We start from the raw sequence: 13708 nt of genomic DNA, 5'->3' as shown, positions 1-13708 counted from the left end.
TCAAAATGAATCTCCTTTGTCCTTTTTATAGATTCTCTTTGGGGCTACCCTCCTGTTGTAGCGACTACAACCACCCTCCAAAATTTTTCCTTATCTTCGTTTTGGAGCCTCCCTACCAACCATCCTTAGCAGCATGTCTTGCACTATCAAGTACATTGGCTTCATTTGTTTTTCAGTGGCTTGCCAGCCTGTGCATGTTAGTTTGCTTCACTCCCTTCATAGGCTGCCATTTCGAACTTAAGCTAATTGTTGGCTAAGCAGCTCCCTCAGAAAATTGCGCAATTCTGGAGGGGAACCAACCTTCCCTCCAGAAATTGCGCAAATATCTTGGGTAGCTTGTTGGGCTCCAAAATTGCGCAGAACTATCAGACAAGCTCCCCAAAGAAAACTGCACGATCTGGCCTAACACTACAGCTTAGCCCAGAAATTGCACAATTCTGGGCAGCAGTCACCTATTGGCCCCAGAAATTGCGCAATCCCTCAAGGACAACCAACCCATCTCAACTCAAAAATTGCGCAAATCCCTCTCTCAGTCATGCAGGTTGTTGCTTATGCCTTCAGGTTGACCAGTTCCCTATGGGACCCAACAAACTTGATTTGCATGCATGCGCTGCTTTTCCTAAAATAGAAAAACGCAACATGAAAAAAGCATCCCTAGATTTTATGGATCTATTTTTAGCCGTTGGAGGTTACATGCAAAGATCGTTTTAGAAACTTACCTCCAAGTGTTGCTTTTTCCTAGATTTGTGGCATGCGTGTCATGAGCCTCAAACTTATTTATTCGATGCTTCAGAGCTCATTCTCCACATCAGTCTTGGAACTCTGACATCCCACGGCACATCTAGGAGTCTTCGGCACATCTATCTCAACTATTTCTGAAAAGTTCATTTTACTTTTCTTTTGCAGCATTTCTGTCGCATTTTGTGTTTTGGCTTGTGTGAGTGTTGTCTACTTGATTTCTGTGAACATTTGTTGTCATTTTCATGCATGTTAGCCTGTAAAAGCACCGTTTCAGTTTTCTTTTATATCTCACTATTGTCACATGCATGACACTGTTTTGCACGGATTGTCACTGATTCAACGACTCGTTTCACACACATGCATGTTTTCTCGTTTTCTAAATCTTGCATTCGTTGTTTGCATGCATGATCATTGGCTCTTGCTTACACTTAGTTTCGCCATGCATTCAGATCTTCATATGTTTTCAGTCGCCCATCAGCAAGTCTAGGCAACCTTGGCCCAAGCCTTGCCTTGCCCGAATAACATTGCACATTTCTGAGAGGGAAGGCTCTACCTTCCTCCCAGAAAATGCGCAAATTTGGCCAGACACTGTCCTCCAGGCTTTTTTTGCGCAATTTTGAGAGACAATGCTTAGTTGGCCCAGAAAATTGTGCAATGTAGCCCCTAGCCCTGTATGCCTTGTTGGCTAAAATTGCGCATTGCATAATCTCAGTGCCTAGCAAGTCAGCCTGGATAGTGCATTGCACAATTCCAGTAGTCAACCAACCTCCCGATAGTTTGGACTGCTTTTTGTGCATTTTTGGGAGTCAGTCTCCTGGCCTCCCAATGAAAATTGTGCAATCCTTGCCATCAATCTCCCGGGTATGTTGCATGTCAATCCTCAAATTTGGTTTGGTTTTAAACTGACAGATTTCTTGCCATACATGTCTCCAGATATAGCAGGTGTTCGTCTATCTCTCAACAGTTCACGTTCAACCTCCAAGAGAGCAGGGTCAAAGGACACCGACAAAAGCGCAACTAGAGAAGCAGTTGAGTAAGCGTCTATGAGTTTGTCGATTTATGAAGACACCAAGTTGATTGTAGACAAAGACATCAAGCTGAAATGGTAGGACATCAATGATGCATTCACAGGCACATTTGAGGAAGATCTGGAAGACTGCAGGGTCTATGTGAATATCCACAAGTCTGGCTTGTACCGGATTGCATGCGGGTATCCCGCGTTTCCATGCACAGACATGATACACTGGATCGTCTCGCACACTGACCCTGAGACGATGGTGTTAAGCAGTGTCAGCGGGACAGAGATTGTTACCTTTAGGGCATAGGACTATTAGCAAATGTACCACTTGCTAAAGCCAGTGATCATAATGGAGACACCCTTCAGCATACCCAGCAACAGTGCAAACTCCAGGCATATTTTGAAGAGCTGGGTGAAGGAGACATCCAAGTTCAGGATGACACCCAACCATATTTACAAGAGAAGATATTGCGGAATGCATATCAGTACTTGGTCATATTTTCATGTCGCTTGTATGGCCAAGAGAACACAGAGACCTTCCTGCAAATTTGGGTGATCGCATTGGACGAACTGGCCAGTGAAGGAAAACCATGAAATGATCAGACATGTTGGCTCATAGGCTGAAGAAATAGGTAGCAGGAGCTCGGCGGCCACCCAAAGGTCAGCAAGTAGAAATCTACATGTTCACATACATCTTGGATGCACTCTGTGCCTGACAGAAGTTCCCAGGCTTGAAGTGGGCATGGAAATCAAGGCAAACCTTTGTGAACACTTACTACAAATTGTTTTCCGAACGCAGCTTTTGCGGAGTCATCACATAGTTGTCAGACCATTTTGTCACCCTGGTGTACAAGATGTTATTTGAGCAGGATCCACCTTGCATGTCAAAGGCAGCAATGGACACACTAATCGACATAGCGGATTGGTATGCCTCACCTTTTGGCACCTTCATACGGATGTACAGCACGGAGAAGCCTCCGCATGTTTTACCGAAGTTTTCCATGGACAAGCTCATCATGCAAGAAGTGTCATACCACATCTTGATAGGACTATCAACTGGACAACATCGGAAGAAGAAGGCACCCTAGCCCACTCTTTTGTTGCGAATCATGTTGTACGAGATACAAAATCTCAAGCATGCACATGTCGAGACAAAAGAGTTCAAAAGATTTACTTTTAGCACCAAAAGCTTCAATCCGCACGACCTGCATTGCTTTGTGAAGGATCATTGTGCGAGAGTGAAATTTCCTTGGATCCACGGGGCGTGTCTGATGAGTCTCATTATTGAGTAATTATATGGACCTTAATTGGCCTTAATTCACCTCCTAGATTAGTCAAACCAACTATTCTTACAACTTATTGCATACTTTTGAATATATTTTGTTTATGAAATGAGTTGGAGTTGGATATTTGGCTTTGTGGTCTAATGTGCATGTAATGTAGGGATAAGGGATGAATGCAAGGAACTATTGCAAAGATAAAGGATAAAAGGATAAATGCAAGGAACTATGGCAAAGACCTTGGGTAAAACTAGAATGGGACAAGGGAGAATAACTATAGGGGGTAAATCCTCCTCATTTACTACCCCTCCATTCAGATATTCCACCATCAGCGCGAAGTGCACATAGCCATCACTTTGAAGACTAGAAGATAGCTGAGCATTTGAAAAGGACAGAAAAGAGTTCATCTTAAGTTGGGATCCAAGCCTCCCTAATGGGAAGGAAGTTGTTAGAGACTTCAGATGTATAAACAGAGAGGCTTAGGACCTCATTAGGATTCAGACTTCAATTGTAAAAACTCTATTCTATTTCTGAGCTACAAGAGACTTGTGACTGTTTGTTCTGTAATCCATGGTTTATAATAAGAATGAGTTATGTTAAAGCCATCTCTGAGTTAACTTCGAGGGTTGAAGATCTTGGGTTAGGGCCTGACCCAAGCAACCAAAGCTCCTCTTTATTGTACATATATGCTAGCATAGAGTTCTGTTCTGTTTATTTGCTTAAGTAGTTTCATGGTTTTTTGTTCATTTGCTCAAGTAGTTTTCCGGTTTTGATTCATTTGTTTTAAGTAGCTTTCTGATTTTGTTCATTTGTTTGAATAGCTTCCTGTTTCTACTCATTTGCTTCAGTAGATACATTGGCTTTAAGTTTACTTCCATTTGTGTTTTTTTTTTTTTTTTTTTTTTTTTCAGTTCATCGGAGTTAGAGGAAAAAGATCACTATTAGGTTGTGCATAGGTGTCTCAGCCTCATCTCCTCCCTTTGAGACCATGACTTGAGGAAGAGACCCTTCAACAACCCCATAAACACAGTTTATGGTTCTCGAATGAGCTATGGAGTTCGTTGTTTAATGCAGTTGTTTGTTCACCCACACTGGTTTTCTCTGTCATTTTCATTTGAAACCGCCTCCAGCACATTCCTCATGCATCGCTTCCTTGTCGTCCGATCACCAACAAACCTTCACAATCACCATTCGATTCACTATTTTCTCCAATTGCTGCCTCGCGTGGAGTCCACCACTCACTTTATGAACTTTAAGTCCCCACCGTCGATCTACCTCGCCTGATCCAACTACCATCGTGTCACCTCCACACCTTCAGGCACTTTAAACCCCCATTTTCGATCTGCCTTGCCTGATCCGACGGCTGTCACTTCCCCTGATCGCCAACTAGCTTGGATGATCTCCACCGTTGATCAACCCTGCTTGATCAAACGGATATCACGCAATCTTGTGCAGATTAGTGCACGAACGTTATCCTCCCGAGAGCACGCGAGAAAAGTGGTTTTCTAGTGCTACGTGTCACGCAGTAAGGCTAATCGCTTGAAATTTCCAAATACTACTTATAACTTGAAGGGCATGCGAGAAACTACTTACTTCCATAGAAACCCGCTCCCTCATTTCTGCATGTTTCTTTTGCCCGCGATATGATCTCCATCGTCCATCTCTTGACTTCACCTGCACAATAAGATCTTAGTCGTTCATTGCTCCTGTTAGCCTCGTCCGTCCATCTCTTGACTTCACCCGCACGATTAGATCTCGGCCATTCATCTCCTATTAACCTCGTTCGTCCATCCACTCACCTAATCCCTCACGACACAATCTCCGCCATTCATCTCCTTTGTTCCCTTGTTCGTCCATCCATTCACTTAAGCCTTTGTGATAAGATCTCCACCATTCATCCTGTTAATTAACCCTGTTCACCCATCTGTCTACGTAACCTCCTACGATCATATCTCCATCGTTCATTTTCCTTTCACCCAACTGATCCAATGGTTCTTATGCACTTTTGCTCTCTCACATCCTCCTTTCACTGATTTCGACCTCCGATTGCTTTTTCCGCTTAAAACTCGATTTACCCTAAGTTTCTTTGTTACACCTTAGTCTAGTTTTGATTCTCTTTACTTCTACAACTTAGATAATTAGCATTAGGTTAGTGTTGATTTATCAATTCTAATTAGCATCATTGTTTAATTTGTTAGTTAGGTTATGGTGTAAGTTTAGCATTTCATGTTTTTTTCTTCATTACTACAGTAGAGTAGCTCTCTTTTAGAATAGGTTTTCTCTCCTTCCATCAAAGAATTAAGCTTCTTCTAACCCTATAGAAGTTTGGCTTGGAACCCTTGGGGTCTCTTGCCAAACAAACAGTGACAACAGGCAGGACCTTCACTTCTACTTGTGCATATAGCATTGTCACCTCCAAGTTTGTATGAACTTCGGGTTGATAAGTAAAGTTGGTAGCCCTGGAAGTTGCAGCATTATTTTTGCAATACCTAGGCTCATCACTTTTTGGTGTCGTTGATGGGGAGGTGTCTAAGTAGAAGTTATTCTACTTTCTTCTATTTCTAGTCTCCAAACTTTCTTTTCTTCTACTTCTAGTCTTCAACTTTCTTCCATTAGTTTATTTCTGCAAAAGTAATCTAATTTCTTTCTTTCTTTCAGTGGTCATTATCTGCTTTCGTTTCCATTCTGCAATAACTTTCTAGCTTTAACAAAATCTTACAAAAACCAACCTAAAAATATTTCCTTTCATGCCTCGTAGGATTAGGGACAATTTAGGGAAATTATTGAATACCCCCACTGCATCCAACAGGCAACCTTCTCTCTTCTTCAGTGACGGTGAATTGGAAGACTCTTTAGGTGAGCAACCTTACCTATTTGAGGAAACTACAGAAGAAGAAGAAGAGGAAGAACCTATTCCTACTGAACCAATGGCTAGAAACCAAAATGACAGGAGAGATAAAGAGAGAATTGAGAGTGCCTTCCCCATCAGGGAAACCAATGGGGACACTAAGATGAAGAATGTAATCCCCTCTTCTCTACGTCATTTCCATGGTCTGACCACAAAGGACCCTGACACTTTCCTATTTGAATTTTTTGTTATATGTCGAACCTATGACTATATAGATGATAAGAAAAAGTTAAAACTATTCCCATCTACCCTCAAGGATGCAGCATTGCACTGGTTCATGGGTTTACCTGGAGATAGCATCACAACTTGGGCTCAGATGCAACAAACTTTTAACAAAAAATATAGGGACTATTGTAGGTCAAAGGGCACTAAAGAAGAGATTTTTAGGATGACCATAGGCAAATCGGAAATATGCTGGAATATTTCAAAAGTGACATGATGCAAACCCTTGCCTTGCAATTAGACACCATGAACATCAAAAGGAAGCAAGAGGATTAGAGAGATCCTTGGCCATCTTTTGTCCTAGATGCACCAGGCAGCATCCTAGGAACGAATGTCCATTCAATTATATTATGATTTTCTTAGTGTGTTGAGAAAACCACTTCACAGACAAGTGTCCTTCCTTACCTGGACTCAAAGCTATATATCAAGGGGTTGAAGGGGTCACTGAGCAGCTTTGCTACATCAACCAAAGGAGACCTCGTGGGCCTAGACCATACCAGTAGGGTATGCAAGGGCCATTCCATGCATATTACAACCCCAACCAAACCACAACTATACCTTCTTGGGGACCCCCTGCTCATCCTTCTTGGGGACCCCCTACTCGTCCTTCCTGGTCTACACCCCCTCCTTGGTCCTATGCATCTCAATATCGATCCCAGCCAGCCAACCAGTCATTTCAAGCTTATGTTCAGCCAAAACATCAGTGGAATACCCCACCTTAGGGGTGGAAGCCCCAATCCAACAATTTTCCAACCCTATTGCCTCCACCACCTACCCAACCACAACTCCTGAACATTTCTCCACCTAAGCAACCCTAGATGCCTGCCCAGCCAAATCCAAACCCAAACAATAGACAAGCTCAACAAGCATATAGTGGAGAAACATCATACCCAGCTTATGTTGTAGAAATCCAGGAGATCAACCTAAGATCTGGGATAATTCTCCGAGACAACCAACCTCCCTCTCCATATAGGGAGGTTGAGGAAGAAAAAGAGGAAAGAAACCTTAAAGTAAATCCACCCTTTCCTGAGAGATTAACCCAAACACTCTAGCCTACCCCAGAAGAAACTGAACTTCTGGGAGAATTGAAAAATCTATGTGTAAAGGTCCCCCTTCTCCAAGCAATCAAAGATGTTCCCACTTACAATAAATTGATTAAGGAAAAATGCTTCAAGCATCCAGGAAGAAGAAAAAGGGATGCCCCTATCATTAGTGTCATTGGGCAGTTGTCTGACTTAATTATGGGGTAGGTAATATGTCCAAAATATTTGGACCCTGGAAGCCCTGTAGTAGGTGTGCACATCAATGGCACCATTGTCCCACACACTCTGATTGATCTTGGGGCTACCATTAATGTGATGACCAAGGACACCATGCTCAAACTCAACCTCTAAGGTTCATTGAGGAAGACCACAACAGTTCTGCAACTTGCGGACCGTTCCACAGTCACCCCTGAGGGAATTGTGGAGAATGTGATGGTCTCCGTTGACTCCAGGAATTACCTTGCAGATTTCCTAGTTCTCCAGCCTAAGGCTAAGCTTACTAGTTACCCTCTCATCCTTGGGAGGCCATGGTTGGCCACAACTGATGCTTACATTAGCTACAGAGCTGGGAATATGACGATCAATAATGGGCATATGTCCAAACAATTAGTCCTATACCCTTTGTCTTAACCTTCTCTAGAGCATGATTTACCTTTATGGTTGGAGCGGGAGGAAGAAGATGAGGGTTATTCTGCCTAACTTTATACTTTGGAAGAAATCATATGAGGAGGACAACAAGATGAGGATGTCTTAACTGAACACCTACTCCAAAGTCCAACTCCTAGTTCATTGCCATTAGAAGAAGAAGTAAGGGAAACCCAGAACAATCATCCAATTGACTTATGCTTGGCCAATTACAACCCACTCCGTGTCAAAACCATAGAATTTCGCCCAGAGAAGACTTTAAACATTAATCCATCTCTTTCTACTTTAGAAGAGGAAAAGCTATGCCACATGTTGAGAGAGAACCTAGAAGCCTTCGTTTGGGGTTATAAAGAAATGAAGGGAGTACACCCCTCAGTGTGTATTCACCACATATATTAAAGAAGGTTGCAAGCCAGTGAGGCAACCACAAATGAGGATGAATCCAACTCTTAAAGACATAGTCAAAGAAGAACTGCAAAAACTGCTAGATGCAGGATTCATTTACCCTATCTCAGACAGTGAGTGGGTCTCTCCTTTAGTGCTAGCTCCCAAGAAAAATGGTAAGTCGAGGATTTGTGTTGATTAGAGGGAGTTGAACAAAGCCACAAAGAAGGATCATTTTCCCCTACCCTTCATTGACCAAGTGCTAGATGGCTTGGCCAGGAAGAAATTATTTTCTTTCCTAGATGGATTCAGTGGGTATAACCAAATCCAAATCTAAAAAATGTAAAATTTGAAACGGGAACTATAAACTCAAAATGGGAACTCTGGCAAAAAACCTCGAAAAAACATCAAAAACAGTGCTAAAAACGAAAAGTGTGTATACTAGAACGATAGTTTTTTTTTAGGGTCAATTTTGAACATGTTTTAAAAATGGCAGTGAAAACGAAATTTTCATGCAAAATACAACTTGAAAACGAAAAATTGATGATACTAGAACGATGATTTTTTTTTTAGGGTCAATCTTCAAAATTTTTAAAAAATGCTAGTAAAACCAAATTTTTATGTGCCAAACAAAGTTGTTTATGAGAAAAAAACAAACTAATCTTTTTGGTAGAAAATCATTTTTCTTTCCTAAGTATAAATTCAACATGTTCTCAACTATAACATGCTAGATACAAAAGAAATTGAAACTTTTTCAACTATAAAATTAAAAAACCATGACATCATGAACAAATTACATCGCTAAATGAATTCAAAAGTCATTATTTGTATATTGAATAAAACATACATTATATCTCTAATTTAATGTTGCATTGTATATATTTTAAACAATAAAAACTATCATAATTAAGACATATAATCCAACAACATAAAAATGCCTCATAACTTCTCATTTAACACCATATGGAAATCAAAAAATTTATTTCAAGATACGTTGCATACATCAGTTATATAAACTATCTTAAACAATTATTCAAAATCACTCATATTTTCTTGCACACCATCAGAATTCACATCTTCAGATGAGTGACTAGATGCTTATGAAGATGTTCCATATTCTTCTCTTTCATCAATTAGTGCCCCATCTGAGTCCACATGCATGCCCACCATTTCAAGTTTCAAAATTCTTCTAGATCTACGACTGGTTTCAGCAGACTCCCATCTCAACACTGTTCCTTCTCGTAACAACCTTTTTAGAATCTCTATCGTTTTGAAGCGAAGAGTTCCTCTCTTTGTTAAATTTAAGTCATAAACAAGTATATCAACATCCTCCAATTTTAATATGTCTGTGCGGCAGCGATTTATATTTGTACCCTTTCTTTTTCTCTTTCCGCCATTTTTTTGTCAACTACCATCTCTGGCTTATACACAACATTGAATGGGTGTGTATTTGTGGCATACCAATGTACTTCAACACTTGTAACATCTTCATTTTCTGTAAATACCTTTATAACTTTAACAACCCAGAATGGATAACCATTGGGATCTCCATCTGCTAGCACTGCGATCATGCAACCCTCCTTAATATCATGTACTGAACCCCTGTAAAGGTCTTCCATGGCTTCATGTTGTGCACGAGATCTTCTGGAACCAATATACATCTCTCTTTCCTCTGCTTGTGAAGAATTAATAATACCTTGAGATTGTTGTTGTTCAACGATGTTTATTTCCTCATGTTCATTTGACACATTTTGTGGCCAAATAAATGTATTTTTCAAAGGTATATCTTCATTTTTTGTTGTTGAAATAATATCACTTTGATTATTGAAAAATGACTCCCACCAAACTGAATCAACAATGTCAAAGTATTCATATGTATATCTAATACATTTTTTAATTTCTTCTAGGCAATCAGAATAATTTATATCTCTATTTTGTCTGCGTGCATTATGAACTTCACCAACTGATTGTAATAACAATATTTTTGATGCAAATATTGGATGATCTAGAATGAACTTCAAAAATTGCAAACCTAATGACGGTGCCCATTCTACAGTAGTTGAACACTTCTTGCCCCATATAGGTGTTTTCCCATCAATTTTTTTGATACGAAATTGATGTTGGAAGCTAATGTCATTAAGTTGTTCAATGCATTTCCCCTCACTATATGATCCCAGAATAAACCTTCGCATGTCAACAGTTTCTTCCAACACATCAAAAGTAGGCTTTGGCATGTATGATTTCTTAATACATTCAATTAATGATGGCAAGCTCCCAACTTCCTGCCTCCTCAATGTGACTGAAAAGTGACTAAACATCTGATCAATATGGTCATGAGTGTGCCCAACAAGAAGGAAACCAACCTTTACCTTTTGAAAAATTCTCAATTCAACAAGCATGTTTAGATATCCAAAAACAACCTGATTTTTGTTTTCACGGCAAGTGTTGTCCAATTGTAGATACAAAACTTCAGGAAGATTACCAGACCAATGAGAAAGCACATCATGAATTATGGTTATGGTTAGATTTTCATCATTATGAATATTTGGTGCTGTGCAGTACACCTTGGCAACATTTTCCCGTTGAAGACCATACAACCGACCAAGTGATACTGAATAAAATTTTCCTCCTGTAAAGTTTTGGGTGTGCGAACAAAATGTGGTAAAAGTGTTTTCTTCTGGTCCATACCATCAATTATCAAACCCAAATATTTATTCGGATTATCATAGCACTTCTTTCGATGCTTGTACAACTTTTTCCTTTCGCTTGTTTGTTGTTCGCGATACTCTAGAAGTTCTTTGACAATTGAATCTACACAACATAAAAGAAAGCCATTAAGAAATATGTTTTCATAGTTGATGACTATACAATTTCAAAAGTTAAATTTATGAATGTTTACCTCTTTCTGACCCTTCACAGTTGTCCCTTTTTTATTTAAGAGAAGCACATGTATGCAAATCCCCATCCTTGTCTTAGGAATACGGACATTGTTGAATTCTTTCTTCCATACCTTCACAAAATATTGATATGTAATAAACCAGCCATGTCCCTCAGCACCTTCTGCATATTCTTTGTATAAGTTGTAGATTTCTCGTCTTGAAAAATTATCTGGAATATGTATTGTCTCTCTATTTGGCATACACTCTCCATGCTTTGAAAATAAATCTTTCATCCATGACATTGCAGTATTTGATAATGGCCCCAACTGTCTTTTATGACATACTTCTGAATAAAATGCGGGATCCTTTTCCAAATTTTCTTGAATTCTCGAGAGACGAAAATTCCCAATCAAATGAAACATTTTGAAAGCTTTTCTACAGATAAATAAAGTCCTAATATGATAATCATAACCTGACAATGTAGATTGCATGCACCCAACTAAATATGAATTTTGCATGCTTTTAGTCATTGACAAATATCTCTTCCTACTCTCTAATGCAAATTTGAAATCCATATGTTTCAAGTAATATTTTTGGCAACATTCACTTGAAATGAGAGCGTTGATAAAACTTCTTCTCGTCAAATATTTTTTTCTACCCCTTGTATAAATAGAACATCTTGCATTGATACGAAAAGGTTTGATCCTACTCCTCAATACAATATTTCTTGGCAACATCTCCATCATTGGATCATCATTTGTATAAGGATTTTCATCATCATTAAGAGGAATGTTATCCACACTATGATCAGTTGTGCTTTTCAAACACTAACTTGGAGGATATTCTTCGTCTTCCCCTTCTTCAGTGCTACTATCATAGTCCTTAGAATTCAGACTAAATGGAAAATTTGACTCGATGTTTAATGGATATTCTTCCTCATGTGCATTGTCAGTGTTGCTCTCATAGTCCATAGAATTAGGACTATGTCAAAAATGTGATTGTTTACTTATTGAAGATGCTACATCCTGTCCTTTGTCACTGCTACCTTTATACTCATTAGAATTAGGACTAAGTGCATCATTCTGTCCTTCATCACTGCTGCTCTCATAGTCCTTCAAATTAAGACTAAGAGGACACGGTGACACTCCATTCTTTTGAAATTCATCATCACGCTCTTCATCACTGTTGCTCTCATAGTCCTTAGAATTAGGACTAAGTGGACACTGTGACACTCCAATCTTTTGAAATTTATCATCCCGCTCTTCATCACTGCTGCTCTTATAGTCCTTAGAATTAAGACTAACTAGACATCGTGACACTCCATACTTTTGAAATTCATCATTTTGCTCTTCATCACTACTGCTCTCATAGTCCTTAGAATTAGGACTAAGTGGACACTTTGACACTCCATTCTTTTGAAATTCGTTATCACGCTCTTCATCACTGTTGCTCTCATAGTCCTTAGAATTAGGACTAAGTGGACACCGTGACACTCCATTCTTTTGAAATTCATCATCATGCTCTTCAACACTGTTGCTCTCATAGTCCTCAGAATTAGGACTAAGTGGACACTGTGACACTCCATTCTTTTGAACTTCACCATCATGCTCTTCATCATTGTTGCTCTCATAGTCCTTAGAGTTAGGACTAAGTGGACATTGTGACACTCCATTCTTTTGAAATTTGTCATCAAGCTCATCATCACTACTGCTTTCATAGTTCTTAGAATTAGGACTAAGTGGAATTTGTGACTCTTTATTTATTTGAAATTCTCCATCCCCTCTTTCATCATTGTTTCTCTCATAGTCCTTAGGATTAGGACTAAGTGGAAGAATTGACTTTCTGTTCATGGAGGAAGAATTCTCGCTATATTCATCAATATGAATAGAGTTGTTACGCGATCAATATGTTGATGTTGTATAAATCGAAACTTCACTATCAGGACAATCCATCCCTTTCAAATAGAAGATGTTGAATGATACAAATGGAGAGTCTCCTAAAGATATTATATAGCTTAGAGAATGAAATTTTCCCTCCAAAAAGTTTCGCGAAAATATTTCCCTCCAAAAAGTTTGTCAGATTTATTTCCCTTCATTATTTTATTCTACAATTTATTGAAAATTGTAAACTAATTTTTTTATGAAATAAATCATTAAAGTTAAAATTGTAAACTACAAACTTCTACATTAATTATTTTAATAGTTAAAGTATATAATATTTACTAAACAATTGAATGTTTTTTTTAATTTTTATAATACATTCTAAAACAAATTAATCCCACATTCACCCCGCTGTAAAACAATTCCATAATATTCGCTTTATCATATTTTCCTTCGTCGCCATAAAAAAATTAACATGTTAAATTTTTTTAAAACAAATTATCCCACATTAACTGTACGATAAAACATCTCTGTAATTTCACCTATATATTAAATTCCATTATCACTATTACTCACATCACATCAAGGTTTTCTGAAGTTCGTTGAAAGAATTGCGAATTTGTGGAGCAACTACATTGCTATCAACAACATATTCAATGAATAATTCTCGCAATTGAAAGGTTGGTTAAATTTTTTTCCTTGAAAATT

This window comes from Pinus tabuliformis, chromosome 7 (genome assembly GCF_031772625.1).
Source record: "Pinus tabuliformis cultivar Carrire ecotype Pingquan chromosome 7, CPIR1, whole genome shotgun sequence".
NCBI classification, from domain to species: Eukaryota; Viridiplantae; Streptophyta; class Pinopsida; order Pinales; family Pinaceae; genus Pinus; species Pinus tabuliformis.
Note: the sequence above shows the minus strand (reverse complement) of the source record.